The sequence below is a fragment of the Echinops telfairi genome, unplaced genomic scaffold (assembly GCF_000313985.2).
Source record: "Echinops telfairi isolate 266 unplaced genomic scaffold, ASM31398v2 ScPeMD7_655;HRSCAF=1070, whole genome shotgun sequence".
NCBI classification, from domain to species: domain Eukaryota; kingdom Metazoa; phylum Chordata; class Mammalia; order Afrosoricida; family Tenrecidae; genus Echinops; species Echinops telfairi.
In genome coordinates, this window is record NW_022104553.1 from 30,847,559 (window position 1) to 30,856,406 (window position 8,848).

The 8,848-nt window shown below is 59.1% G+C and overlaps 1 protein-coding gene across 4 annotated transcripts in view; it reads left to right on the forward strand.

The window, feature by feature from the left end:
- The window catches only part of AKT2 (AKT serine/threonine kinase 2), a 36,339-nt gene that overhangs the window by 20,278 nt on the left and 7,213 nt on the right, over window positions 1-8,848 (forward strand). The window lies entirely within an intron of this gene.

Sequence of the window (8,848 nt, forward strand, 5' to 3'; positions counted from 1 at the left end):
GACACCCCTGTGGGTTGCGCGGGTCGCACGGCAGAGCCCTCCATGGTCGAATGCGGAGGATTGCTGCTGCAGTCTTTTACAGACACCTGTGACGCTCCTCTAACAGTTGTTTATTGTTGTCAAAGCCCAACCACCATTCCACTCTTAGCAGCCCTCCCCGAGGGTGCGGGCGGCCCGAAAGCTTTCTGGGAGAAACAGCCCTCGCCTGCTGCCCAGCCACACGAGCCAGTCTGCTTTCATGCACGTTCACAGCCTTGGAGCTGCTTGGAGGCCGTTCCCCGTCAGAGTGGGTGGGCTGTCATTGAACTTGGGGTTTTCGAGGTTACCTCCCGCCAGTGCCACCTGAGAGGGTCTCCCGCCACAGCCTCGTGGGTGCCGACGTGTGGGCTTTCACCAGCATGCCGTACTCTCACTACCAGGGGCGTCAGCAAGCTCATGGGAATTTCCCATGTCTTTTCATTCCATTTTCCCTCACCTTAGTGTGTTGGCCATCCTTTCACGCGATCCAGGGTCGATCGGGCGTGTAGAGAGAGAGAGAGAGATTTGTCTCTTTTCCTATTGAGTGGCACTCGCTCTTGTTTGTGGGGACCCTGTGTATGAGGGGCCTTCACAAAGTTCCTGGAGGGCGGGAGAGGTCACAGGCTGAGGGTAGGCAGGGGTTAACTTGGGAGACAGAGAAAGAAAATAACACCCAACAAGAAACAGGCAAAAATGATAGAAACCCAACAACCCACTGGGAGGTCTGAAAGGTTGCCAGGTACAAAAGTGATTCCCCCCCCCCCTCCCCCCAAGCTTCACCTAATTTACAGTAAAAAGTGGAAAGACAAAAGTTCCAGAATCATGGAATTTCCCCCACTTTTTGACTCCCCCTTGCAGGAGGGAGAAGCACCCTGGAGATGAGTGACTAGTACCCCCCACTTTGCCCTATTGGGGTCACTGTAGGCCCATGAGCCAGGGCTTCAGCTGACTCTGCAGCAGCTGAGAGCAGTGTCCTCCCAGGGGGCTTTCTGTGTGGTGGAAACGCCCTAGAGCGGTAGTGGCCTGAGCCAAGTGGGCTGCCGAGCACTTGAAGTGTGGCTCGTGGGACCAAGGAGCAGGCGTTTCCACCCTCAGTGATGAGCTGACGTCACCACGTGTGGCCGGGCTGCCCTCGACAGCCGCCACTTGTTATAGCACCTGTACTCTGGTTGCTTCACACCTTCCACCCAGGGGAGCAGACTCCCCTACCTCAGTGGGAGCACCCGGAAGCCTGGTGGGTACACAGGGAGTCCCTGGGCATTGCAGACAGTCCCCCGTGAGATGTTCACATCCCCCCAGGGGAACCTCGCAAGAAGGCCTAGTGGTGGTCTGCTGAAGAAATAAATCCACCTCTCTGACAGCCCTGGGGCCCATGATGCGGGGACGGTGTGCCAGGGCCAGTGCTCAGCTGAGTTTTGAAGCAGGAGTAAGTGTTGGCCTCCAGGTGGGAAAAGCAAGCAGCCCCCGGGAAGGCCTGCATCATGAAAACAGATTGAATACAGTTTCGAGAGCTGTGTCTGCGGCTGGGGGGAGACATGGGCGCGGGGTCCTGGGGGAGGGGCCGCCGAGGAGGAGCTGGGAGCCCAGGGAGGCCTTGGGCTCCAGATGGCGATTCCCACAGGGCTTGGCAGGCAGATAATAAGTCGGGGTTTGTCACAGGGTTGCTCGGAGATTCCGGGGCTGATAGACAGGAAGCCTGCTTCCCAGTACCTGGCAGCCGGTCGGTTCGCAGCCTGAAAGGGGAGCAGTGGGAGCCCGGGAGCCTGCCCATCCAGTGCTGTGCTCCTCAGCGTGGGAAGAATCATCCCTCATTCGTGTGGGGGAGGGCTGGAGAGCCCCCCCCCCACTTTATAAGCCTGCCCTAGGCTCCTGCCCTCAGTGCCCCCTCCCCACCCCAACCCCACCCCAGGTGTCAACCAGGAACCCAGACGAGGGGCAGCCATTGTGCTACAGCTGACCAGTGCTGCCATCAGGGCCCCCAGTCTCGTCTCTGGCTGCTCCAGAGCCTGGGTTGGGGGAGGTGGTGACTCAGGCCAGGGTCTGGATGTCACAGTGCCACCCACCTGTGCTCGTGCCCACCCCCACCAACCTGTTGAGAAATGTTGAAAGACGAGTCCGGGGAGCAAGTCCTCGAATGCCTCGTGCCCCAGGACTGCACCTTCTGCTGCGCCTTTGGGGCTTCTTGTCCCCTGTCCTCCTCCTTGAGCAGCAGGACCTGCTCTGAGAGACTGGGTCACATCTGAGATGGTTCCAGCATCTGCTCCCTCAGCCTCGAGAGCCGTGCCGTACCTGCAGTTCCCCTCTGCCCTCCCAGTGCTTTCTTCTCACCTTCTCCTGTGAGTCTGGTGACGGGGTACAGGGCAGATCGTTTCCACTCAACAGTGCACACCCATTCCGCTCCGTGCCATCGGTGGCCGTCCCCTCCTGTGCTTCTCCCACGTCCGCCCTGTGTTTCCTGTCCATCCTCCTCCTCTCTAATGTCTGAACTCGTCCTCTCGATCTCAAAGCTAACCACTCTAGGGCCCCGCCGTGCGTTGTTCTTCCCTGTAGATCTGTCTGCTGTATGGGCTGAAACGAGCTCTGAGGGTGGGTTCAGCTCCAGACCCGAGTCTGTCTGACCAGTAAGCTGGCTCTCTTTTAAGATTTTGAATTTTGTTCCATGTTTTTCTCCCTTTTACTCCGGACCTTTTAATGTCATCCCACCAGGGGAGTTGGCCGTAGTAGCTGCACACTGCCTGGTTCCCTTGGTCTCAGGGCGATGGACCCTCACCCCAGGGCGGTGTTTGCATCAGAGAATAAGGCAGCCATCTACTGTGATGTTCATGTGGTCCCACGTGTCTTTGATTTGCATTACTGTTCTCTCCGCTGAGCGGAGAGGGACCAACAGTTGCTCCCTACAGGGCTGTTCATGGGCTGCTAGGACCCCAATGGCTACTCACCAAAGTAGGATGGAGAGCTTTGTTTTTGTGGACTGTGTTAGGCCATCGGCCTTGGTGTCCCCTGAGACTAACAGTGTTCCGAGTCCCTGAGCCCAGCAACTCATTCCCTCAAGGTGTTTGGTTCTGTATAAGATGTTTCCATACCTTCACCCCTGTATGCCACACCACACTCACAGGTATATTGGCAGCAAAGGCACATGCACATTGTGTGAGTCTGGGTACTTTAGAGAAACAGATCCACAGCAACTCATGTCTAAGAGAGACTTTTATATAAAGGGTAAGTGTACATCAAGAAAACATTCCAACCCAGTGCTGCCCAAGCCCACAAGTCCAACGTTGACCCATATGTCCAACACCAATCCACAAAGTCCTCCTCCATCTCACAAAACAGACACAACAATGCCGACTGCAGGAGGAAAGCCGAGTCAGTGAGGGTGTCAGCATCTCAGCGCTGGCAGGGGTCTCCGCACGGCTGCTCCAGCACCCAGGGCTGCATCAGGGTAGGTCCATGTGGCTTCTCCTCTGGGATGTCTTGCAGGAAGTGAGCCTTGCAAGCTGAAGCAGGGAACTGGCCAAGGCAGCTGCACCCTGGTCCAGCCATCACAAAGCAAGAGACCCGAGAACTAGAAAGGCGAGGCTCACTGAGCCGTTTATCCCTGCGCCCTTTAACCCCACATGTATTTATCAGCCAGGTTGGCACAATAAGCTAACTCACACATCCAAACATGCACTCCCAAACTGCCCACCTCCATCCCACCCCCATTCCACCTGCACGGCTCTGCATGTAGCCACTCGCACAACACGCTCATCACAGGCTGGTGTGTGTCACAGCTGTGCCTTGGCTGCCTTTCACTCTTGCACACCTCCCCGTGTCTTCCCTGCCTCCACCAGTACCTCCCTCGTATGGTATGTTGCTGTAGTGTGGATGGTATGCGTCTTTCATATAGCCTTCGCCCAAGTGAAGACGAGTGTTTACACTCTCTATGTAGCTCTGTCCCCTCCCCACAATTCCTCGTGAACCATGGAAAGGATTTCCTGGACTTTTTACAGTCGCAGTCTCATTCTGTAGTTGTCCTTTGGTGGTAGGCCACTGTCACTCCACATAATGCCCTCTAGCTCCACCCTGTCCCTGGGGTGTTTGGCAGCTCCGTTGGGTATGCTGGGGTTGGGGTGCGGGGTGTGTGTGTGTGTGTGTGTGTGTGTGTGTGTACACACACCACAGTTTGCTCATCACCCTGCCATGGCCAGGCTGGCTGCCTGGTGGTGTCCGTGTGTGTGCTGCTGTGAGTAATGCACCACGTGTGTCTCCATTCCTACCTCTCTAGGGTAGAGACCTCTCTAGGGGTGCTGCAGGAGGTCAATGGCCCCTGTGGCTGCCACAGGGCGCCCAGGATGGCGATGGTGAGGGTGATGCAGGCCAGGTGGGCAGCGTCTGTCCTGTCGTACGTCAGGTTGCTGTGAGTTGGAACCGACTCTGGCACCAAACACCGGTTACCAAGCCCGTCCCACGGTCTCTCCCCACCCTTGTTCTCGCCGCCTCTGGACTTGCCTGGGAACGGGGGCTCTGTCCTTGTTGGAGTTGTGTCCCCTCTTCCCGGGCAAGCCTGGCTGGTGGTCTGGTCCCCGGCCTGTCACATGGCTGCCTCATGGTGCCCTTCGCTTTGTTCCCCGCGGTCCGCCCGGGGTGCATGCTTTCCGGAAACAGGAGGGCAGCCACCAGCTGAATTGTGTGCCCCTGCTCCCCCTGCCCTGCGGGGCTGGATCCCTGCCACCAAGCCCCAGTCGCCTGCAGAGCCAGCCGCGATTGTTGTCGAGCCCTTACGGGAAAGGAGACGCCTCCTGGCCCTGGTCTCGGCCTGAATGCTTGGAGTTCGTTGCTCTGTGTGCGACACAAACACACGCCGGGGCCTCAGAGAGGGTGTGGGAAATGCCGTTCCGTTTCTCTTGGAACTTTCAGGAGCCCCTTCACGTCCAACACGTATTTGCCACGTCCACCTTTCATGTCCTTCACTGACAGGCTTTCCATTCACAGACACCCTGTGTCTGGGCGGGACTTCCATCCTGTCCGCACCTAGTGACCCAGGAAGCCCCTGGAAAGAAAGCAAGAACAGTGCCCAGGGACCCCTGGCTGCCTCCCCCCCGCATGGTGTTTGCAGGGCCCACTCAGGTGCAAGCCTGCGCAGGAACTCGGCCTCTTGAGGTTGAGGGATGCCCTGTGTCTGCAGGCTTACCTCCTGGCCGTCTGGCCATCAGACGTTTCTGGTGCGGCGGTGGGAAAGTGGTGTAGGAGCGCCGCTGTGCCCGCCTTTCTGCCATCAGCTCTTGGATTCTGGTCGATTCTGAGCAACTGTAAAATCGGATCCTACGGTTTGCCTTTCTCGCCTCAGTGGATGAGGGCTCCCACTTTCCAGTTAGGGTGCAGCATCTGGAGCCTGAGGTGTACGGGGCTGCCTCCTGAGTGGCCTTGGGGAAACAGAGGAGATGGCTGGGAGCACCGGGGACTTGAGCTGCTGGTGCCTTGGCCACGCCCCACCCACACCTCATGCCTGGAGGTTTGCAGGGTGCCCCTCACTGTTCTCTTGTGCCCTCTTGCCGCCCCAATCTGTGCCCCACACAGCACCCACGGATTTCCCCCCCACTCCCAGCAAACCTCGCCCGTGATGTCAGGATTAGGACCCAGCTCCCTCCTGGCTTCTCGCACTCCTGAGGGCTGCAGGCTCCCTCTGTGGGGCCCACCCACATCCTGCTCTTGGGCTCCGTGGGACCGTTGACTGTTTCCTAGACCTGTGCCAACATGGCCCCCAGTCCAGTGACATGTCCCACCCAGGCCTCCCTGGTGGCCCTCCGAGCCCGGTGTCTGCCATGCTCCTGGCTGTGGGCTTGCTCAGCTGCCTTCTGTGTCAGGCCAGGAGGGGCACCGCAGTGTGTGTCCCTCCTGCACGCCGGCGTCCATGCAGGACTAGCCGCCAGAGGTGCTCACACTTCCTTACTACGTGGACAGGGGTGGGGGCCTGGTGGGGTGGGAGTGAGTGGGTTCCAACAGCAGCCCTCTGGGGCGCTTGCTGAACTGGGCCCTGCTCTCAGTGCTGTATTTCAAGTTCCCTGTCCCCCCCTCCCCCCTTGCGTGACCCACTAAGTGAGAGCCTCTTGTCTGAGGCTCAGGGCAGTCAAGTGCTTGCCCAGTGTTGCCCACTCAGCAGCGTGGGAGACAGGCTTGCGGAGAGTAGGTAGGGGCTGCCCACGGTGCAGGCAATGCCCAGTGGTCCTGGCTCCTGGCCGATGCTTCCTGGACCCACTGCCCTGCTTGGGGGGCTTGGGCAGCCATGCCACCTCCATGCCTTGCCCTTGAGCCCAGGTGAGGGATGGGAAGGTTTGTGAAAGCCAGTCCGCCCAGGTAATGCCTTTGGGGTACAGAAGGAGACCTGAGTTTGCATCTGGGCCTCTGCCAGATGTAATGGGCAGGTGTCTGTCTCCCAGTGCCTGGCCCACGTACAGACAAGCACCTGCCCCACTGGGTGGGGGTCAGCTTGAAGGAGGTCCTTCACAGAGCACTGAATCGGACAAGCCCCTGCGAGTGGTCAGTTCTGCTGTGGGTTCCCACTTGCACAGCATCACCAGGCTCGCTATTTAGTCTTGAACCATTCACTTTGGCCTATAGGTTCAGATCCCCTAGAGTTCCCTCCCATGGGGGGTTAGGGCGCGGTGGTGGAGGTGGTAATGGTGATGGTGATGGTGATGGTGTTCGTGGAGGAGGAGGAGGTCATGGAGAAGATGGTGGGGCAGTCCTTCTGAAGGGTGGTCCAGGCCAGCAGACTGCTTCGGGGCTCCTGAGCAGGTGTCCTTTGTGTCCCGAGAAAGTGTCCTGCTTAACCTTCCTGGGCCTCGTCTGGCAGTGGGTGGGCATGGAGGCCTTTGCTTCGCTGGGCTTCGCCTCAGCCCGCCTGGGTAGCTGGGAAGAGCAGTGTGCCCCTGGGAGTGTGCCTCAGCTCCACCACGGCCTGGCCGAGTCCCTTACAGGTGACCCCACCTCCGTGTGCCTCAGTTTCCACAGCAAGGTTCTGGAGGAGCATGTCCCGAGGCTGATGCCCCGAGGGTGCTCCTTTGGGGTTTTGCAGGCCCTTCAGCCGCAGCCTCTGTCCCCTCTGCCCTAGATACCCTGGTGCCAACCCTGCGTGGCCTGGACAGAGGCCCCGGCTTTTCCTCTGGAAGCTGAGTGCTGCAACCCGGCAACCTCGGTCCAGTTGGAACAGGGTTTAGGGGCTAGTCATGAGGCCGAGAGCCCCATTTACGCCTGCACACCTCCTCCTGTGTCCTGGTATGTGAGCCAGGTTGGGTGAGGGCCCTCCCAGGTCCCTGCTGGTCCCCTCCGGTGTGGCCCTCTGCACTGCTGCTCAGGCGTGTGCACATGACATGGGGACAGGTCCTCGTTGACCCGGCCAGGCCTCTGGGTGAACGGTGCACGCCCTTCCTTCGAACCTCCTATGGCCGGGAGCCGCCTGTCTCGGACAATCCCACAAGACCTCTCGTCCCAACAGTAGGTGGCGTTGTTCCCACTTTCTCTCTTTAATGCACTGGTCATCGTATCTTCAAGGAGACCCATGGTTTCTCCAAGGCATTCTGGTGGCGCAGTGCGCTCAGTGCTGGACCGCTAACGCCCCCACCACCACCCCCCACCCCCGCCGGGAGAAAGACAAGGCTGTCTTCACCTGTCAGGAGCGGTTCAAAACCACCCGCCGCCCCCTGGGAGAGAGACAAGGCTGTCTGTGCCTGTCAGGAGTGGTTCTGCTGCGCTGCCAGCCAGAACTGACCCGGTGGCCGTGTGTCTTTTGGGGGTAGTGTTGACTCCTCTGAGCCCCAGAGTTGGCGTTTCACAGGGGTCTGCGAAGACCGGGAGAGGCTGGTAAAGGCTGTCACAGCACGTGAGCCTTTCTCTCTGCGAAGCAGGAGTCTTCCATCCTGTTGGAGCTGGGGTGAGGCTGGGCCCCTTCCAAAGACCACTGCCTTCTCTCGCACACCTGCGGAGGGCAGCCATGTGTGCAGAGCCCTGCTGGTTCTGTCCTGGTGGGCCGGTGCCCCTGTCATCAGGACCTCTGTGGGAGGAGGGGCTCAGCATGTCCATCGGGCGCAGCCTGGTGGCCACAGGTTTCCTTTTGGAGTTTTGGTTCCTTGCTGGCACAGAGGCATAGACACTCAGCTGATCACCAAAAGGTTGGCGGTTCCAACCCACCAGTCTCTCCTCAGGAGACGGCTGTGGCTGTGGCTCCGCCCAGATGACAGCTTCCCAAATGCTCCAGGCTCAGTTCTTTCTGAGTGAGTGCCCCTCTCGTTCCCAGGGGGGTGAGGGTGGGGGGCCAGAGCAGAATCCAGGGCACTGGCTGTTAGCGAGAGAGCTGTGTGTTTTTCCCATTGCCCATGCAGTGGTAGAGTCCTTTAAACAAATGTAATGCTCTGGGAAGTCAGCCGGAGCGAGTAGACCCAACCAGCCTCGCTGTGTGCCAGGCCCAGAGCAGGGAGGGTACACTGGCACTTAGTGCCCCGAAGCTACAGGGTTTCATCGTCTTGGTCTCTGGCCACGTTGACTCCTTTCTCTGTAGCTGCCATTGCCCCGTCTGCAGACAGCAGTTTGCCCAAGTCATGTCTGACCCGGGAACAGCCGGGCTGTTCTGTGGTTCTTCAGGCCAGCCTTCCTTTTGCTAGCACCCACTTCTCTGGCCACCAGGACCTGCCCCACCCTCCTCCTGGTCCCAGCCCTGAGAGGAGCCTGGCAGCCAGCTCAGCCTCGGGAGAGGAGCTCGTCGCCAACTGCAGTCACGAACCGCACTTGTTCATGGCTTTCATTTTAAAACGTGGGGTTTACAGGCCTGTGGTTGCCGATTGTGGCGGAAACTCGG